Genomic DNA, 18,451 nt, shown 5'->3' on the forward strand with positions numbered 1-18,451 from the left:
TCAAAACACGCGTTTTATGACTGTGAACCTCACGCGTCAACCTCACACGGGGAGAGACTCGGATAGAGCGAGGCAGGCGCCACCGGCCCGACCTGTCTATGGACTCGTTGACCGGACGACCGGGACGGGGTGGTCCACTCCACGTCCCCGTTGGCGGTGATGCTGCCCAGATCCGCAGAGCCACGGCGCCTGCTGCAGGATCAATCACTCCGTCTCTCTCGCACTCGTGTGGCGGCCCGTCGAGGTGAGAGGGAGACTGGGCATTTTTTTTTTGAGTCAGCCTGCGGGGTAGGCAGTCCCGCACGCTGCTCTGTTCGACGGGCCAGCATCACGGCCTCTATCTGCCATAACCCACCGAACATGGCGGTGATTCCCATAAGATGAACTCGGTCGGTCACAAACACATCATGGGACGGCGGCCGAATTTTTCATAGCGCCTCCCCGAAGTCCCCACACCGTAAGCGCGCACTCACAATTAAGCGGCGGGGCCCTGAGTGCTCGGCATACACGTAGAGCGCCATGGCGGCGGCCTCCATGGCCTCCATGGCGGTGGGGGCGGCGGGGGCGGCGGGGGCGGCAGATAGCGGCCACGCCCAGCGCGCTCCATTTGTTTACCCGTCCACTTATTACTTCCATCTCATAACACTAACCTCAAACACACCAAGTTACTCCCTCCGCGTGTGTGAGCGTGTGTGTGTGTGTGACTGCGCCTGAGAATGCATGTATGTGTGCATGTGAGTGTGTGTGTGCGTGTGTGTATGTGAGTGTGTGTGAGTGTGCGTCCGTGTCGGCTGCCCAAAACACGGACTCCTAATGCTCCGGACAAACCCGTACCTCGCATGTGATTGATTATTTGTTGAAAGCGCTCGCGCCGACAAGCAGCAGGGCAGGCAGGGCAGGCGGGTCATGCATATGCAGACAGCGCCGCCCCGTATACTGGTCTGACCGGCGGGCAGCAGGCCGGCGGCGTCCGGCCGCGGGCCGCCCGATCACGCCCCGATCGTCAAACGGTGCTCAGCGATGCAAATGAGTCCGAAGTACGCGGCAGTGTGGCAGTGTGGCGGGGGATTTGTCGAGTAATGGCGGAGGTATTGGCCGCCGCGCCGTCCGCACACCTTGTCCTTGTCGTCGGCGGCATGCCCGGCCGGCGGGGCGGCGGGCGCGTGGTCGTCGGCGTGGTCGCGGCGAGCGGGAGGAGCAAGGAGCAGGACAACAGGCCGTTCAGGTCGGCCGAGTCCCGGACGCGTCCCGGACACGTCGCGGACACACTGCTAATTGATTTGGCCCGAGCGGCGGAATTGGCCGAGGGGGGCGGAGGACTGGTCGGACTGGACGGCAAGGAACACGACGACGCACGGCACACTGATAGTCGCTGTATCTTTCTCGCACGTACAGGGCACGTCCGATGGGTGCGACAGACACAGAGCGACGAAAACGACTGGAATCAGTCCGCAGCGACGCCGCGACAACCAACAAAAGCGTCAAGCTTTCGGCGCGAACGCGCGCGGGGTCACCTGGCGCTGCTCTCCTGGCTCCTCGAAGCTCACTTTGAACAACTACGATGCTCGTCTTCCTAGACGGAAAACAGCCTGCCTTGCCAGTGGATTCGGATCGCGTCACGGGGGCTGCCGCGGGACCAGGGTCCAGCTCCTCTCACAGTCTGCTTGCAACTAAACGAACACACCGCACGGCGAGGTGTCCGCGCACCTATACAGCGCCCTGCGTCCTCCCCTGTGCGTGTGTGCGCGTGTGTGTGTGTGTGTGTGTGTGTATGACTCATTCATTAGATCCCTTGGCCGTGCTTCTTTTTAACTCGGCCTGCATGCATGCGATGCATACCTGGCCTGCCGTCGCGCCGCGTCGCGCCGCCGTGCCGTGGCGAGCCGAGCCATGTGACAAAAGCGGCGGCCCGCCGGCTCCGCTACCCCTTTCCTTTCCCCGGCGACCCCAGACCCCACCTTAATTAATGCCGGGGCATGCTGCCGTGCCGCTGCGCTGCACTTCCTGGCCTGGCGCACCGCGGGCACAACACTCCTCGGACTCGGCCGGGCTCGGCGACGAGAAGAAGAGGTCGCCGTCGACGCGCACCGCCGGGCCCTTCGCCGAGCTCGACGCGCACGTGGGGCCCTACAATGCAAACTCAGTCTGAGCGCGCCAATGGCGCGGAAGGGGCACCCCGTCGTATGTCCTCGGGTACAGCCCCCGGGGACATGTGGCCTTGGCGGTGAATGTAGGCCCCGCCGACGGGCCTCACGCACACCGCCACACACGAGCATTGTCCTCCCGCACACTCACACACGTTCACACACCTGCCCCCTGCCTGCCTGTCTGCTCTCTAATCGTTTCGGTCCATGGGCAAGGGGAGGGGGAGCGGGGGCGTTATTTCTGTGATCACGCCGCGCGCTTCACACCTGCCTGCATCCCGCAGGACACAAAGCATGTCTCCAACACCAGCATGGCTGAGAAACGGGGGCAGCCGACGTGGGCCCCTCCCCCGGCAGGCCGCCCTGGCAGGGCTGGCAGGCAGCCCCCGGCAGCCCCCGGCAGCCCCCGGCAGGCAGGCAACCATTCGTGCATTCACACTCGAGCAGACCGCTCCTATAACGCGCCGGGCCACACCGCCTGGGCATTCACCACACCATTCATTACACACACCCAGGCAGACAGTTTGAGATGGAGTGAGAGATATGAACAAAGAGCGTCAAGGCATAACGCCGGCAAGCCACTCCGGACCCCCTCCTCCCCTCCCTCGCCGGGCCGGGCAGGGCCAGGCAGCCTGCAGGCAGCCAACCCCACACGCCCCAAGTAAGGAATCAGTTTCAAGCAGCAGGCTTATCTGATTTCGCAAAGGACCTGCCGCCAACCACCTCTCGTGTGTTTGTGGAGCGCATCTCTTTTCTACCCCGAGAGGAGTCGGCGATGAACCGGGTTCGAGTACCGGCAGGGTGGGGATTTTGCTCGGCGCGACTTTCGGCGCGCTTCCCGCTTATCGAAAGCTCGGCAAGCCGGGTAGAATGTGTGCTTCCTGGCGGGCACGCCGAGCACGCCGAGCACGCCGAGCACCAGGCCGTCGTCCCGAGCCAAACTTTGGCGCCGCTGCTGCCAACCCTAGCCGCCTCGGCCCTGCCGGCCCGGCCGGCCCTGCCGCCACAGTCATTAGTGCACGGCTTGGATGTCCGGGTGCACACCCGGGGTGTCCTGCAGGGTGTCATGTCCTGCCGCATGGCGGCCCAGGCCCGGCGCGGCCCGGCACGGCCCGGCCGCCTGCCGGGGTCCAGAGGCGAGAGATTCCTCATTAGACGGGCGCACCACCCTGGCACGCCACGGCACGGCGCGGCAGGGCCCCACCCCTCGGCATCCATTTTGCTGCGACAAAATACGCCAGGGGAATTACCTAAAACATCGCTCACACAGAGCCAGCCAGCCAGCCAGCCAGCCAGCTACCCGGGCGCGGCGCGGTTTCTTGCGGCTCCGGTTTTCGAAGATGTAATTTTGCGGCGACTTTCGCAGTTGGCAGCCCTGCCGGAAGTGGCAGGCCGGGCCCTGCAGACTGATTCCGAGAGGCGTACTCTCGTCTCTCTCTCTCTCGCACTCATAGGAGCACTATAGGAGCGAGAGAGACAAGAGCGACGAAAACGACTCTCGGAATCCGTCTGCTGGCCGGGTCGGCCAGCCTGGTCTCGTCAAGCCTCTGCGGTGGCTGTCCGCCTGACGGCAACCCCCGCCACGCTACGCCACGCCATCTAGCTTCTGGCTGTGCTGGCTGTGCTGGCCGTCCTTGCGTACTGCGCTGCTCTTGTCCAACCTTCACATTGCCGCGCCGCCCCCACCCCCCGCCTGCCCAGAGGCCCTTTGGCCGAGCCTCATTTGTGTTAGGTCCCCCAGCGCCGCAGGGCCGGGGCGGGGCGGGCGGCGGGGTGAACACATTCCACATCGTGACCAACGACGCCGTCCTGGCGTCCTCCCCTCAGCCCGTCGTCGAGCACACTGGATTCCTGCACCGTCCGGCACGCCGCGGCAAAGTCTGCTGTCCGTCTGATAGCGTCTGCACGCCGGCTACAGCTTGTAAATTTTCCCGGGTTCAACTCTTCTTGACCTCTGAGGTTTCTTTTCCCCCGAAGTGGAATGACGTTTTATTTGTTTCTTTTCGGTGTAGGCCGTCGCGTCGCGCCATGCCCGGCCATGCCGTCGCCCGGCCGCGGGGTCTGGCCTCGAGTGGGACTCGATCCGCGACCCTTATACGCCGGCCCGCCCTGCCCGCCCTCCCTCGCGAGCCTCGCTCCGCGGCGCGCCACGCCACGCCACGCGGCACTGGGTTCGGGGCGATCTTTAGAATTTGGCCAGGCAAGGGAGGGGCGCAAAGCCATAATTTTCATTATATGGCCGGTCCTTCGGCTCTGCTCCAGTGCTCTCGGATGAGCGCCACCTCGGCCTGGCTAGGCCTGGCCAGGGGCGGACCAGGGGCGGACCAGGGGCGGACCAGGGGCGGACCAGGGGCGGGCAGAACCACCCCACAGTCACACAGCCCCGCCGCATTCCTCCAAAAATCACAAGGCATCACTTTCAGCAGAATGGGCGAAAAATTTTAAAATTAAAAACGTGAGGTTAAAGTGCCTGTGGTGGAAAACTTTGAATATGCGACTGTGTGCTTATCAAGCGGGCATTTTGCGTACATTCTATATCGCGAGGTTCCGATCGGCGCCATCTTGCTAACGCGGGGTTTGCTCCGCGACGTTGTACCACACTGTACATCCACTCGCTCGGGCAGTAATCAGTCGGAAACAAACACACTGACTTGCGTCGGACGTTATTCGATGATGAATGAGCGTCCAGGGACCCGAAAGGGACCCGAAAGGGACTCGAAAGGGACTCGAAAGGGACGGCGAGCCGATAAGGCTGGCTGCGAATATCCCTTTACTTCCTCTTCTCTCTCTCTCTCCCTCTCTCGCCATTCGGACGTCGGCGCGGTCCTCCCCCTCCCCGTCCGCCACACCAGCAGCGCCATAACTCCCTCCTCCCTCAACATGGCCACTATAATCACAACGACAACTACACACTTCCTTCGCCTCATCACAGTAATTCTCGCGCGGCCCGCAGCGCCCCATGCCCTGTCCGTGTGTCTGTCTGTCGGTCCGTCCGTCCGCGTGGCGTCGTCGCCGTTCAAACTTTGGTTTGCTCATCCTCGGCCACACGGCCGGGCCCCCGCCTGCCCCGCCTGCCGTTCCGCAACTTTCCTTTTCGATAAATATCGCGCACGCCGGGGACATAACTTGCATGCCGGGCGGGGCGGCCGGGCCGAGGTCTTGCCATTAGCCTGCACGGCCACTTACACGGCCTGCATGGAGGGGCGCAAGCGGCGCAAGTGCCAGTGTACAAGTTTGGGGAAGGCCGCGCTGAAAATGCCCGGCCGGGGGCAGCGTGTGCGGGCCGCGGGCCGTGCCCTGCCTCGCCGGCCTTGCCCCGTGCGGGCGCTATTTTCCAAGTTGGAGTTGTATTCGGCGAACTGGGGAGGAGGGCAGGACCGCCGGGCCGGGGGTTGGTCTGGCTGGTGTCCCTAGACCACCCCTGGAGGGCGGGCAGGCCACGCCACGCCACGGCCGGGCTGCTCAGGGCCGCGCGCGCCCCACCCCCTAGTGCCCTGCGCCTTGCACTGGTGGTGGCAGACCACACACCCAGAGGCCCAGGCCAGCCCAGGCGAGGCCCGGGCCACCCAGGCCCAGGCGGCAAGATAACCCTCTTCTGACCCTTCGCAGGCCCGGCGGGCCCGGCGGCCCCGCAGCGTGGCAGCCCGGCCCAGTGCGCTCCTAACTCACGGCCCCACCCCCCCCGCGACCCGCCGCGCCACGCCCGCCCCTCGGCCGCTCGCCGCGCGCACTCTCTTTCCGTTGATTGCAAATTAAACGTCCCTAAGACGCCGGCCCTCCCTCCCCCTGCCCGTCATGCCTCCCCTGTCTTTGCTCCCTCGATGGATGACCGCGCGGCCCTTGGCCCGGCTCTGCAGCGGGGAGGCCCTCAAGGCCCCGCCGCCCCGCCGCCCTGGCAGTGACAAGAACACGCGAGAAGTCGCCCCGTGATGAATTAATAGCGAGTCAGAGTTCGCGGCTTTGTGACGCCGGCCCGCCAAACTGCAGCCAGCGACACGGCGTGCGGCGCCAGCGCGCCAGCGCGCCAGCAGGGTGCTGCGGTGCTGCGGCCGGATTCCTGTCTCTCTCGCGCTCCTGGGGCGTCCGGTACGGGGGCGAGAGAGACAGGGCGACGAAAAGACCCTCCGGAGTCTGGTGGCTGGCGACGCTGCGGAAGACGTCCTGCACGAGGGCTAGCGCGGCGCGGCCATGACGTCGGGGAGGGCGACGTGCTTTTGCAACACGTCGGCTCGGCGGCGGCGACGGCGCCGCGCCCGAGGGCCAAAACTAATTTCGATTGCAAATAAGTAGTGGTGAGCTCGGCCCGGCCGCCGGCCCCGCCGGCCCACACTACCCCACCCCGCCCCCGCGCGTTCGCCCTCCTGACGTTCGCCGCCCCAGCCGATTAACTGTGCCGGTAATCGAATTTGGACAACTAACTACTTCTCGCTCGGCCCTGCCCTGCCGCCGTGGACCCAGGACCCCGCGGTGGACCCGCCTCTTGTCACCCAAAGGCTTGCTGCCGGCCGATTCAGGAGAGGCGTTGCGTCGTTCTGTCTCTGTCGCACTCACGGCGCTCTTCGTAGGTGTGTGAGGGAGACGGAGCGACAATCCGTCCTTCTGAATCGCTCGGCCGCTGCTGCTGGTTGAGGGAGAGAGGGAGGCCCGACTCCTCCGCCTCTCCTTTCCCGGTTCGTGCTTGCCGTCATGCTGCCCTCCGCCTTCCTGTCACCACGGTCGTGTCCACGTCTCATTTGCCGCTAATTAAAGAATGGAGCTGCTCGGCCAGTAAGCTTTGTTTCGTACTTCCCTAATTGCATCTCGGCGGAGAAGCGAGGCGGCCAAAGGAAGAAGATTGAGGCGAACGTGGCTGGCGTTGGCTGTTGTTGAAGTTGGTAGGAGTGTGGTCAGTTCGAACCACCGGACCGACGCGACGTTCTGCTGTTTTCAGTTGCTCGTCGTCCGGCGCGCGTTGACGCCCGTCCGCTGCAAATTGTTTATTTTGAGAACTTTTTAACTTAAGTTTCTCGCGTGTGAGTCATGGAAATCGCAAATCGAACTGAGAATAACGAAAAGAGAAGTGCGTCGTATGTTGTCATGTCCATGTTGCTGCATTGGAGTATTTTCAAGCTAGAAGAGGGATGTCTAACCTTACCTGGTCACCGGGTGCATCATTTGAACATTAGTGCAAGTTTGTGTTCAAATAGTGTCCTTTCGCAGAGCAGTGATATGAAACTACAAAGATGATTGCCTTCTTGACCAACATTTGAGGAATGGTCGTTGAACATTCATGTGTGTCTCTTTGGATAAAGTCAACGTACTGAACTCAGCAACAACTACACCGTATGGCAGGTATGTTCCATGTAGTTAGTTTATGAGAGGTTTTGTGTGTGAAAGGTGTACGAAGAATGGAACCCTTTTCTGCTCAGTCATTTGTGTCCAACGGTAAGTAATCAGTGAACGGAAAACGATTCTGAACTGAATTGGCATAAGTCAAAGCGATAGTAATAGACACCTCTTGAGTTCATTGCGGTAAGTTCTATCTCACCTGCATCATTCATGTGAAGAAAAGTTTTGACGCAGTGATCAGGTAAAGTATGGTTCTTTTGTCTTGACGCAGTGATCAGGTAAAGTATGATTCTTTTGTCTGAGGTATTATATTTGAACTCTTCAGTATCATCCTGTAAAACCCAGTAATTGCGTGGATCGAAATAATTTTTTAATTTGACATTGGAAATTGTTCTGTCAGTACCAACAAGCCGCCAGTGAATTTGTGGTATAGTTGCCAATAGAAATCAAAGCTAAGCAATTCTGGCTCAAGGGGCGTTACCTTGCTGAAACTGGTAAAAAGTGGTGGAGTGCCGCTTCTTTTGCAGGGTGCCCCTGGAGCCTCTGAAGGGTGCCTCTGGCCTCTGGCTCGGCGGTCGCCTTTCCGCCGCGCCATTGTCTCTCCATAAATCAGTCTCTACCTTGCGGATCGCCCCTCTCTCTCTCCCCCTCCCCCTTCCCTCCCCCTCACTACCCCGCGACTGGACCCGCCGTGCCGCCCGCGCCAACGCTCCACCGACCTTTGCATCCACCGTGGCACCCTGCAAAACAACAAGACGGCAAAAACAACAACACAATTTCGAGTGGGCCTATAAAGCTCCGGTGGCAGGGGCGGCGGCGGGCGGGCAGGGGTCAGAAGACGGAGGGGGACGCGAAAACCAAAAGAGAAAGGAAGGACGGAAGGAAGGAGGCCGGTACCACAAACGTGATGGATTCGCGCCCGTTTCGGAGCTCCCTGCACCTCGATCAATGTCAATTCCACGTAGTGGTCTCTCTCTCTCTCTCTCTCTCTCTCTCTCTCTCTCTCTCTCTCTCTCTCTCTCTCTCTCTCTCTCTCTCTCTCGCGTCATTACGCCCCCACTTACCGCGTGGTCAGGCAGGCCTGCCAACTCTCGCCGTATTCCTGAGCCCCCACCCCTCCCCCTCGTTTCCTTCCCCAGCGCGGCCAAAAGCCCCCGGGCAGTCTGGCGTCCTGTCCTGGCGGTGCTGGCGCTGCGAAGGACTGGAAGGACATTCGGTCCTGCCTCGGCCGCGCTGCCCGAGAGAGACTTAGTCTCGAGATAACGACGTCGACCGCCTCCCCCGGCGTGCCTCCCCCCCGCGACCCTCGCGGGAGTGGAAGGGACGGCGCCCGGAGGCAGGCGGTGCAGGCCGTGGCGGGCAGGGCCGGCTAGGGTCCGGGCAGGCAGGGCAGGGCAGCGTCCGTGGCGGAGACACAGCCATTGGTCAGGAGGGGCGGCCCGCGGAGGGCCACCACCAAAATGGCCCAAGGCGCCGCAGCGCGCGGGGACTGTGGGGGTGGGGGCGGAGGGACGCCCGCCCCGCCAGCCCTGCCCGGGCCGGCCTGTCTCGAGTTGTACCTGCGAAGACGCCGACCACCTTCCTGCCCTCCCCCTTTGTCCAATTACTTTGCATACATACCTCGGGCTATGCGATGGGTCTGCGATGTCTCCCCTGAGTCGCGCCGCGCCCTCGCCTTGCCACGGGCCCCGCCGCGGAGGGGACCTGGCGGACCTCCCCTCCCCCCCCTCCCCCCCTTCCCCCGCCGCGGCGGTGACCCGCTCCATTAGAGGTCGCGGCCGCGGGGAAGCCTTGTGCCCCGCGTAATGATGCTTTGTTCGGTTTCCCCCGATAGGGAACAACCGAGCCAACATGTCCACATTTTCGGCATCAATATTCCGAAAGCAGCGCGCGTGGCTTTCTGTGTTCCGTTTTCCCGATCGGCTCCGGCGAGACTGCCTGGAGCGCGCGTCCGGCACCGGAGTGATTTTGGAATCCCTCTCTCTTCCCGCGCGCGGCGCCTCGCCTCGCCTCCACTTTATTCCCTCTGCCGTGACATCCCGGCACGCCACTGCCACACACCGATGCACACACTTTCATATTTTGCCGCGCCGTGTTCGTCATAAATTGCCAAATATTTGATGCGGCGCGCCGTCGTCGTCCCTGGATGGCGCGGCGGCGCGGCGGCGCACTGGGCCGAATTCCGGGCGAGCCGCGCAACCCTCCGGACCTTTGTCGAGAGCAGACGGATTCTGGGCGTGTGGCTATGCGACGGACAGTAAGAACGCGGGGGATGGGAGGTCGGCGCGGCCGCGGCCCCTCCGGCCCTCCGACTCGGCCTCGGCTGCCTCGGCGCGGACGCGGATCGCGTAGACAAAGGGCCTCGGCGTGGCGGAGCGCGGCGGGGCGGCGGGGCGGCGGCAGGTATCCAATAACAGCAGTCCATCCGACACGCTATGCCGTATTGGCGTATTGAACTTGCATGACGCGCTCCGCGACATCGCGAAGGCAGCCGTGTGTGTGCTCGTGTGTGTGGGTGAGAGTGTGTGTGTGTGTGTGCGCGCGTGTGTGTGCGGCGATCTGCGAGTGGGAGGCTGCGCGAGAAAAACAGAACAAAAGGCGGAGAGTTTTTGTGATTTGTGTACCTGCGGAAACGCGCCACGGCGGGGCGGGAACTTTAAAATGCAAAGTTTGAGGAAAAGCGCCGACCGTCGGCGACGCGGCGGGTCGAGGCGGCCACGGCGAGTAGCCTGGCCTGGCGGGGCCGCTTTTGTGTCCAGCCGCCTCCGCCCCCCAGTAGTGCTTCAAGTTGCTTGACGCCCGGGCAGGGGTCGGCGTCGGCGCGGGCGGGGGGCAGGGGGCGGGTATGGACCCATTTTCAGAGAGGACCCTGACAGCGGACCACGCCGCCCTCCCATCCAAGTTGTGGACCGCGAAGAGCCAAGTCAGCAAGTCGGCGAGGCAGTGTCTCCGTCGAGAGGACCCTCCGAGCGTGGCGCGGCAGGGCGCGGCAGGGCGCGGCGCGGTGCCGGTCTAAGGAGCTGGGGCGCAGGACTCCAGGGCTCTCGAGGAGCGCCTGGCCCTGGTCGCTCTGGGCCTGGCCCCGCCAACAGGGTGGAGCGGTGGACACAATCATCTAGTGGCCGGGGAGGCGGGGGCAGCTCCGTGCATCCTGCATCTCCCTGCAGCGATTGCTGGCTCGCCGGCGCGGAGCACGGAGCTTCCCTGCCCTACAGGTTTCACCCCTTACCGGCCGAGCCGCCGAGGCCGGCGAGACCACCCTTGCCGTAGTTCCAGCCCGCGCCGCTCCAGCGCCACCGCTGCCGGCGCTAGTTCCCGCCGAGGCCGCGCGGGCGCTGCCCTACGCGGGGCGACGTTGCCGCCTCGTGCTCCCTCCCCTCCGGCCGCGCTCGCCGGCCGGGCGCGGTGGAGGGGAGCAGCCGCCCGTGGAGGGGAGGATTTCCGCCGGGGTGGGGGTTGGCCGGCGGCTGTAGCGGCGGGCAGGGTGGGGGCGGCCGGGCGGCACGGACCCGGCTCGGCGCTCGCGCTGCGCTGCGGCCGGCGGTTGGTCAATCGGGGTGCGCATGCCGGGGGATGGGGTGCGCCGCCACGGCCCGCTTGGCGTCCATGCGACGCGAACCGAAGCTCGCGAGCGAAGCGGGACTTGGCCGCGCTCAAGCGTTGCTTCTCTTCACGACGATGTCAGATCTTTCCTTAGCTACGCAGAGTATCGACATTATTCGTTTCTTATCACATTCATCGTGTTTATTTGACGGGGCTGACTACTTAGCAGCGCTTGCTTAGATCTTTCTTGAGATTCCTTGTTGACATGCGATGAGCATTCTCCATTCAAAAGCACACGTTGGCGAAGGTCGAAATTGATAAGTCCTCTAACACGCAATAATATGTCTACTGGTAAAAACTGCCTGTGATCAACGCCACATCTCGGCCGGAGTGCTATGCTCCGGTGTGAGAGAGTTAGACGTCTTTTCGCGGACTGCCCGTGGCAAGACGTGTCCTATCTCAGAACACGTCCACTTTAGCTGCGGACCGTAGCGTCTCACTCCAGAGACCTTTTCTGTGAGTGGCGCTATGCTACCCAGCCAGAAACAAACTACCATTCCTTTCGTGGCCAAAAAGGTAAAGGGAAAATGTGCAGTATGACTCAGGGTTCTGGATCTTCCAATCTCTGGACGTGTTAGAGCGACCGGCTCGAGCGTTCGTCGCGTTCAGGTGGTTGGTGACGCCGACAACTGGAGCCGGACTTGGGCTTGCGTGGACCCAACATGTGACAGTATCATTTGGAAAATGCTCTTAGTACTAAAACTCAGTTCAAGACTCGACTGTTTCGTCTCCGAATGTGTCCAAGCAGGGCGTGATTCTGGCCACGCTACACCCCCCACGGCTCGCTAGCCGCGGCTTCATATACACCCCTGGCCTCCCCTCCTCCCCGGCCGTCGTCCCACCCCAACGAGGCCGCCATCCGCTCCCCGCGAACAGCGCGCCGGGGCCTTTTGGAGCCGCTTGCCTCGGCTTGCCTCGGCCATCGGCGACCCTCGCGGACCCTGCACTCACTACCCCCGGTTCGGCAGCCGGCTCCTTGACGCAAATAAGTTGCAAAAACTCATCCCGGAAATCCAGTTAGGCCGGGCTGGGGTGCGACCGCCGGGCCGCCGCCACGCGGAGGGTTGCCGTCGTGGCCGGGAGGCCCTTCTGGACGGTGGCGGGGGTGGGGGTGGGACCGGCCGACAGGATGGAAGGATGGACGGACACGGTGGAATCGGGGGTGGGGGGGGGGGGGGGACACCGCCGACGAAGAAAACACGTTTGACGTTTTCTCGAGATCGGCATAGCTTCGCGCACGTTGTCTGGGCCGTTTCGGGACCGCCGTGCGTTGCAGGACAAGGCGAAGGCGGCTATTTAAATGCATCCTGTGTCCTCGCCGCCCCGCCGAGGCGCCGCGCCACGCCGCGCCACCATGACCAGCAGAAGGGGTAGTGTCTGTTGCTGTGGGTGGTGGCGGCGGGGCACTGCGGGGTGGGGTGGGGCGCCGCTGCTGCTGCTTGCTCGCGGCGTGATTTTCCATTCATTTTTTTGCTGGCGTCGGACACGCGTTGGCGCTGGGCCCCGCCTGGCTTGCCGCCCCTCGCGTTTTAGATGCAATAAAATGCACGACGGATTCCAATAACGCCATTTTCTGTCGACTGTTATCCGTCGCGGGGCCATTGTTTGGCGAGTAAGCGTGGGTGGCACTTCTTGCTATCGATACACGTGCGCAAGAAGGTGCGGCGGCGCCTGCCATTCGTCTCTCTCTCTCTCTCTCTCTCTCTCTCTCTCTCTTTCTCTCTCTTCTCTCTTCTCTCTCTTTCTCTCTCTCTCTCCCCCCCTCGCACCCTAAGAGCGCCACAGGAATGTACGAGACAGAGCGATGAAAACACGGTTCGGAATCAGCCTGCTGACATTGTGTGGCGTCCATCCATCCTGGAGCACGCGCGTTTCTCTCTTGGTAGTGGATTTTACTGTCATTTTTTTTCGTGACTCTGGTGTAGGTTTCGAACCCGGGACCATGGCCTCTCTAGGAGGCCTTCACCTGTGCGGCATCGGCTTCGGCGCACGACGCTCGGCTGCCGAGGGACAACCCCACCCCTCCACCCTCTATTTCTCTCCCTCTCTCTTGCCCGCTTATGTGTTTTGCTTCTCTTTCTTTCGCCGCTGTATATCTGTTTACTTTTCGTGTGTTTTGCTCAACCGCGGCGGGGTGTATTCATGTGTGCCAAAGGGATGCTGTCGTGCGTTTTAAAGAGGGTAGCTTCTTAGTCCACGATAACAGAAGTGAACCTGAAACAATATCCTAAAGGGCTCACCGACCGAGCAGGGACTCGCCGTTCGAAGCCAAAATGTTTTCGCTTCATTTCACGAATAAATATTATTTCCCTGATAATGAACAGGTTGTATCTTCGGCGAAAAAGGGACGCCGCGGCTAGGAGGCTGCTAGAAGGAGCTATCGGTAAAAAAAAGTGGACGCACCGTGGAAACCACCCTCTGGTGGACGTAGGGTGGCCGCACCGTCGTACGGCAGCCTGGGGAATAGGGAAAGGAAAGGGAAGGGAGGGGGACGTTCGAAATGAGGGGCTCTAAGAGGACGAGGATGAGGCAGGTAGGCCAGCAGGGGCAGCCCCCGGGCGCCCTTGGGACGTCCCTCCGAGCGTCCCTTTACCTCGGCCCCGGTCCCGCCGCCCCGCCACCGCCCCGCACCGCCCCCGCACCGCCCCCGCAGCCCCGCGCCGCACCGCACCGGAGGGATTTTGGAGGATCAGGGTCCCCGGCTCCAAAGGCCCCGACAACGCGCCGGATACTATTTGCGGACTTCGGGTGATTTTTGTCGAGACGGGTCTTTTGCGGACGGCGGCGCGGGGCGGGGGTTGGACTGCGGGGAGGGGGGGAGAGGGAAGGAGGGAGGGAGGATCAGCGGGAAAGAATGAGGTCTGTGTCGAGCTCGTCGAGGTCGCCGCGAGGCCCCCGTGTACGGCGCGGGGCTCGTCGCCCCCCCTCCCCCTCCTCAGCGCTCGATGGCCGTGGGATTACGCGGTGCCCTGCGCCCCTTGCTGCGCCCTGCGCCCCGCGATACACGATCTGCCGAGCAATCAGGATTTGTATGGCTGCCTTAGTGTCTTAGCAGGGACGTGAACGGAAACGCGAAAAAGTCAAAAAGGCGCAGAGAGCCGCCCGGCCCGCCCGCGCGGCCATCACGGGGCAATATGCGGGGAAAATGATGCGCGCGGCTTAGGCTCTGTGTGTGTGTAGAGGTGTGTGTGTGTGTGTGTGTGTGTGTGTGTGTGTGTGTGTGTGTGTGTGTGTGTGTGTCCGTCCGTCCGTCCGTCCGTCCGTTCGTATGTGTCTCTTTCTTCCACGCGTTTTGAAAATTGGACGGAACGGTTTCTGGGATAATCCAGAAGGCGGAGAATTAACCCTCGGCCGAAACAGCGCGGCGTGCGGCCGCCCTGTTTGAAATCCGACACCGCGGGAAGAAATCCCGATTCGAAAAATGCGACGAAGGAGGGCGGTGCGTGTGTGTGGGAGGGAGATAGAGAGAGGCCGCGAGGGTCGCGGCGCAGCCTGGGCGCAGCCTGGGCGAGCCAGGGGTTGGCGGAGGGACGCTGGACCAGGCTGGCCTGCTGCCTGCTGCAACATCAATCACACTTGTAAGGCGACCGCAGGCCGTATTTACATTTCTCACTGCTGCACACGACGACGTCCCCTGTCTTCTTCTTCCTCTTCTTCGCCTTCCTCCTCCTTTCCACCTCCATTTTCTCTCTCTCTCTCTCTCTCTCTCTCTCTCTCTCTCTCTCTCTCTCTCTCTTGGCCGCTCTTTTTCTCCGTCATTTTTCAATCCGCGGCGCTTGGCGGTGCAGTTGCCTGCCGCGGACAGCCCGTCGATGCCTCGCCGATGTCCTCGGCGCGCCGTTTGCCCGGAAACGACACACCGCCAGGCACTTCGCGCGGCACCGGCATTCCGAGAGGCGTTTTCTGTCTCTGTCGCTCTCATGGGGCGTCCCGTGCAAGCGCGATGTGGAAACGGTTCTCTGAATCGGCCTGCAGTCCGACCTGCAACATCCAGTCCCCGCTCTCCGCCCAAAACCTTCACTCTTGGCCCTCGTGAAAAAAGAAGAACTCTCGCTGTCGCTGTCCCGTTTTCTAGGGTGGCGAGAGTCGCACCAGAAGTCTGCGAGCACAAAGGAACGTCGTGTTACGTTATTTCTGCACGCCAAATCGCGAGCCGAAACAAAACGCGAGGCAGAGGAGGAGGAGGGTGGGCAGGCAGGGCAATGACGATAACAAACTCGCCTGGACGTCATCGTGGTGGTGGCGGCGGTGGCCCCGGGGTGGGGGCGGGGTATCTGTTGGTCGCAGGAGGCGGCTCGCTCGGCTCGCCCGCTGCCCGATGATGATTTTCTTCTCCGCCATTTCCCCCGATTTGCGCGGCCAAGGCGAGTCGCCCGCCCCGCCATGTATTTTTTTTCCAGGGGCGGGCGCACGGCGGCTAAGTGGGATATGGCACGGCACCGCACGGCACGGCCGATATGGATGGCCGCCCGGCCTGCCGGCCCAGCGCGGCCCAGACAGGGAAAGATGAGGCCGGATAAAGGGGAGCCTGGCAGCCTCTGGCCCGCACCGCCGTATCAAGCAGTCGCGGGTTCAAATCCCCCGCAACGAAACATGTTTTGCCTTTTTTTTCTTGCCCTCCTGGCTGATGTATGGTTTCTGGTGAAGTCTTGCATTGGTTTCCGAAAGCTCTTTTGCGGGGGAAGCCTTGAAATGTCCAGCACACACACACCCACACACCCTCTGACCGCCATGACCAGGACCACTGACAACGACATCCGTTCACCACCCTCACCGGTATGCTGTGCGAGCACTGGTTCGTCTTCACCCTGAAGCACTGGCTCACCTTCACCCTGAGGACCATTCCTGGTCCAGCCAGCATATCATGTTTATGTTCACCATGGCCACCGCTTACCGCCCTCACCATCCCCGCCCGGCGCGCTGCGGCGCTGCGGCCTGACCATTTGTATCCCGGCCGGCGGCTCAGCGCGCTCGGCCGCCACCACGCCGCCACCAGGGGGTCCTCGACGGCGTCCTCGCCGTGTCCTCCCCGTCCTGGGGGCCTTGAGCGGCTCGAGGTGTGGGCCGCGCCGAGTGGCGGCCGTGTCCATTTATTTCCCGGGCGGAGAATCGCAGCAGCCAATCCGACACCGCATTCGTCTCCTCGGAGATATGAATGTGTCCTCTGCAGGAACCTCTCCCACACGCATTCTCCTTCTTTTATTATATAGTGTATCCCACCTGAGAGTGGCGCGCGCGCTGGCCACATTTATCAGAGGTGGACTAGGGGGGAAAAAGGGCCGGCGTGAGGGTCAAGGGGAAAGGGGGGGGGGCCTCCGAGGGAAGGGTCGTCAGGTGCTCGCCTGCAGCTCCTCACCTCATCCATCCATTAGATCGGCGAGTACCAAGACAGCCACCCCACCCCCCGGACCGCCCCGGCTCGGCCCTGGTGCCCCGGCAGGCTCCCCGGAGAGGCCCCAAGGCCCCGTGGCTAGCGCCAGCTAGCAGCGATGGAGTACGTCCTGCGACGCACGCGCACACACACAGACACACGCACGAACGCGCACACACTCGAAAACGACACCAAGATATTCGAAGCCTGGCCAGGTGGACCAATAAGAAGAATCAGGATTGCTTTGCTATGATCATCATCCACACACACAAATAAGTATCGGTACTCCAGACAAGACAACGTTGTACGCAAACTCCACCCATCGTAATGACAATCTCTCTTCTTGGCTCGGCTTTACTCCCTTCTGGTCGAACATGCATAATGTAGCTGACGGGGGGCGGGGGCTGGCTGGCTGGCCGTTGGTGCCCACCCCCGCGCCGCGCGTTGGCGGTAAAATGAGCCGCGATGAAGAGTTAAAGGCTCGCTCGGAGGCGGCGGCACAGATTGCGGGGGTGGGGGAGGGTTGCAGTGTCCTCGCACCCCACGGGCCGCCACGGGCCACCCCGCGAGTGCGAGAGAGAGCGCTGAGCCGCTGCAGGGCCTTTGAGTCAACACACCTGAGTCTGGCGAGCCCGCCCGCGGCAATCCGGGTAATTGGCGCAGCAGGACTCGTTCTCGCGTTCGGAGGGCCGAGCGTCGTCGTCGCTCTGTCTCTCTCGCACTCATGGCGCGTCGCGTATAGGTGCGAGAGGGACAGAGCGACGAAAACGACTCTCGGAATCAGTCTGCTGAGGGCCGAGGCTGAGGGCCGAGAGCCGAAGGGAGGAGAAAGTAGGAACACGCGAACCTGGGCCAAGGACGAAGGACGGAGAGGACGCAGGGCCAGGGGGCAAGCCAGGGGCAGGCCAGGGGCCGAAGGGACCAAAGGCAAGGGAAGGGAAAGACCATTATTGGCGTGCTGGTCCCCGAGGGGCAGGGCGGGGAGGGGGTCTGAGCTGTCCGCTGCCGGAGAGTGGTCGCACGGCCCGGCCTGGCCCGGCCTGGCCCCGCCGCAGCCCACAGCCCTTGCCCTGCAGGGCCTCAGGGCGGCCCAGGGCATCCCTGCTCCCTCCCCGCCTCCCAGCCAGTGCCTTGCCAGCCAGAATGGAGTGTATTTTAGGAGCAGTCGAGATCATATATCACTGGCTACTCTCCCCTCCCCTCCCTGTTTTCCTCTTTTTCCTTCCCTCTGCCAATAACGATGGCCAGTGCTGCTGCCCCTGCTGGGGCCGTTGGGGCTGGGCCGCTGGGGCCGCTGGGGCCCGGGTGGGGGGCTGGCTCAGCCCACTGGGACTCCGGTGGACCCGTCGGCCCACGGAGGGGTCGTCACAGGACACTGTCATTCGAGGGCACGACCAGGGCACGGCATGGCACGGCATGGCACGGCCTGCTTTAACGAGAGCCAGTCGCGTCACCTGACGCCGTTCGATGGGCTAGCTGGCTGCGCGGTCCTGTGATAGAAACGAAGAAACTGAAAAACGGATTCGAAAAAGCCAAACGTTTTGGTCGCTGCTCTGCTTCTACGCGCAATGCCACCTAGCCGCCTCGACAGTGTCGCCGCGGGGATCGGAAAGGTGAAGCGGGGAGAGAGAGAGAGAGAGAGAGAGAGGAGAGAGAGAGAGAGAGAGAGAGAGAGAGAGAGGAGAAAGAAGAGAGGGAGAGAGGACTGGAAAGTGACTCCGCACTGCTCCGCACACCGCTCTCGACCCTGTTGGTGGCGCGCCTGGCCTGGCCTGGCCTGGCGGTCTCGGGTGGTCCGTGGCGGACGGGCCGTGGCGCCGGGGCGAGGGATCGCCAGGAGCTGGAGCTAGGGTGACCGCAGCAGAGAACGGAAACGCACGGAAAGGCCCGCGGCCCGCCCTGGTGGCCCCGCCCCGCCCCGCCCCGCCGCCCACCAGCCCTGGTGGCCCGACCTCCCTTGGCCTGGTCGGTCCCTGGCTGGCTCCCTTTGATAGCACAGGAAACG

The 18,451-nt window shown here is 62.8% G+C and overlaps 1 long non-coding RNA gene across 1 annotated transcript in view; it reads left to right on the forward strand.

The window, feature by feature from the left end:
* The first annotated feature begins 7,095 nt into the window (after positions 1-7,095).
* The window catches only part of LOC117649326, a 51,255-nt gene continuing 39,899 nt past the window's right edge, over positions 7,096-18,451 (forward strand). Inside the window, exon 1 of the long non-coding RNA XR_004587972.1 lies at positions 7,096-7,475. This is a non-coding gene — a long non-coding RNA (uncharacterized LOC117649326). The remainder of the gene's footprint in view (positions 7,476-18,451) is intronic.

Source organism: Thrips palmi, unplaced genomic scaffold (genome assembly GCF_012932325.1).
Source record: "Thrips palmi isolate BJ-2018 unplaced genomic scaffold, TpBJ-2018v1 HiC_scaffold_4, whole genome shotgun sequence".
NCBI classification, from domain to species: Eukaryota; Metazoa; Arthropoda; class Insecta; order Thysanoptera; family Thripidae; genus Thrips; species Thrips palmi.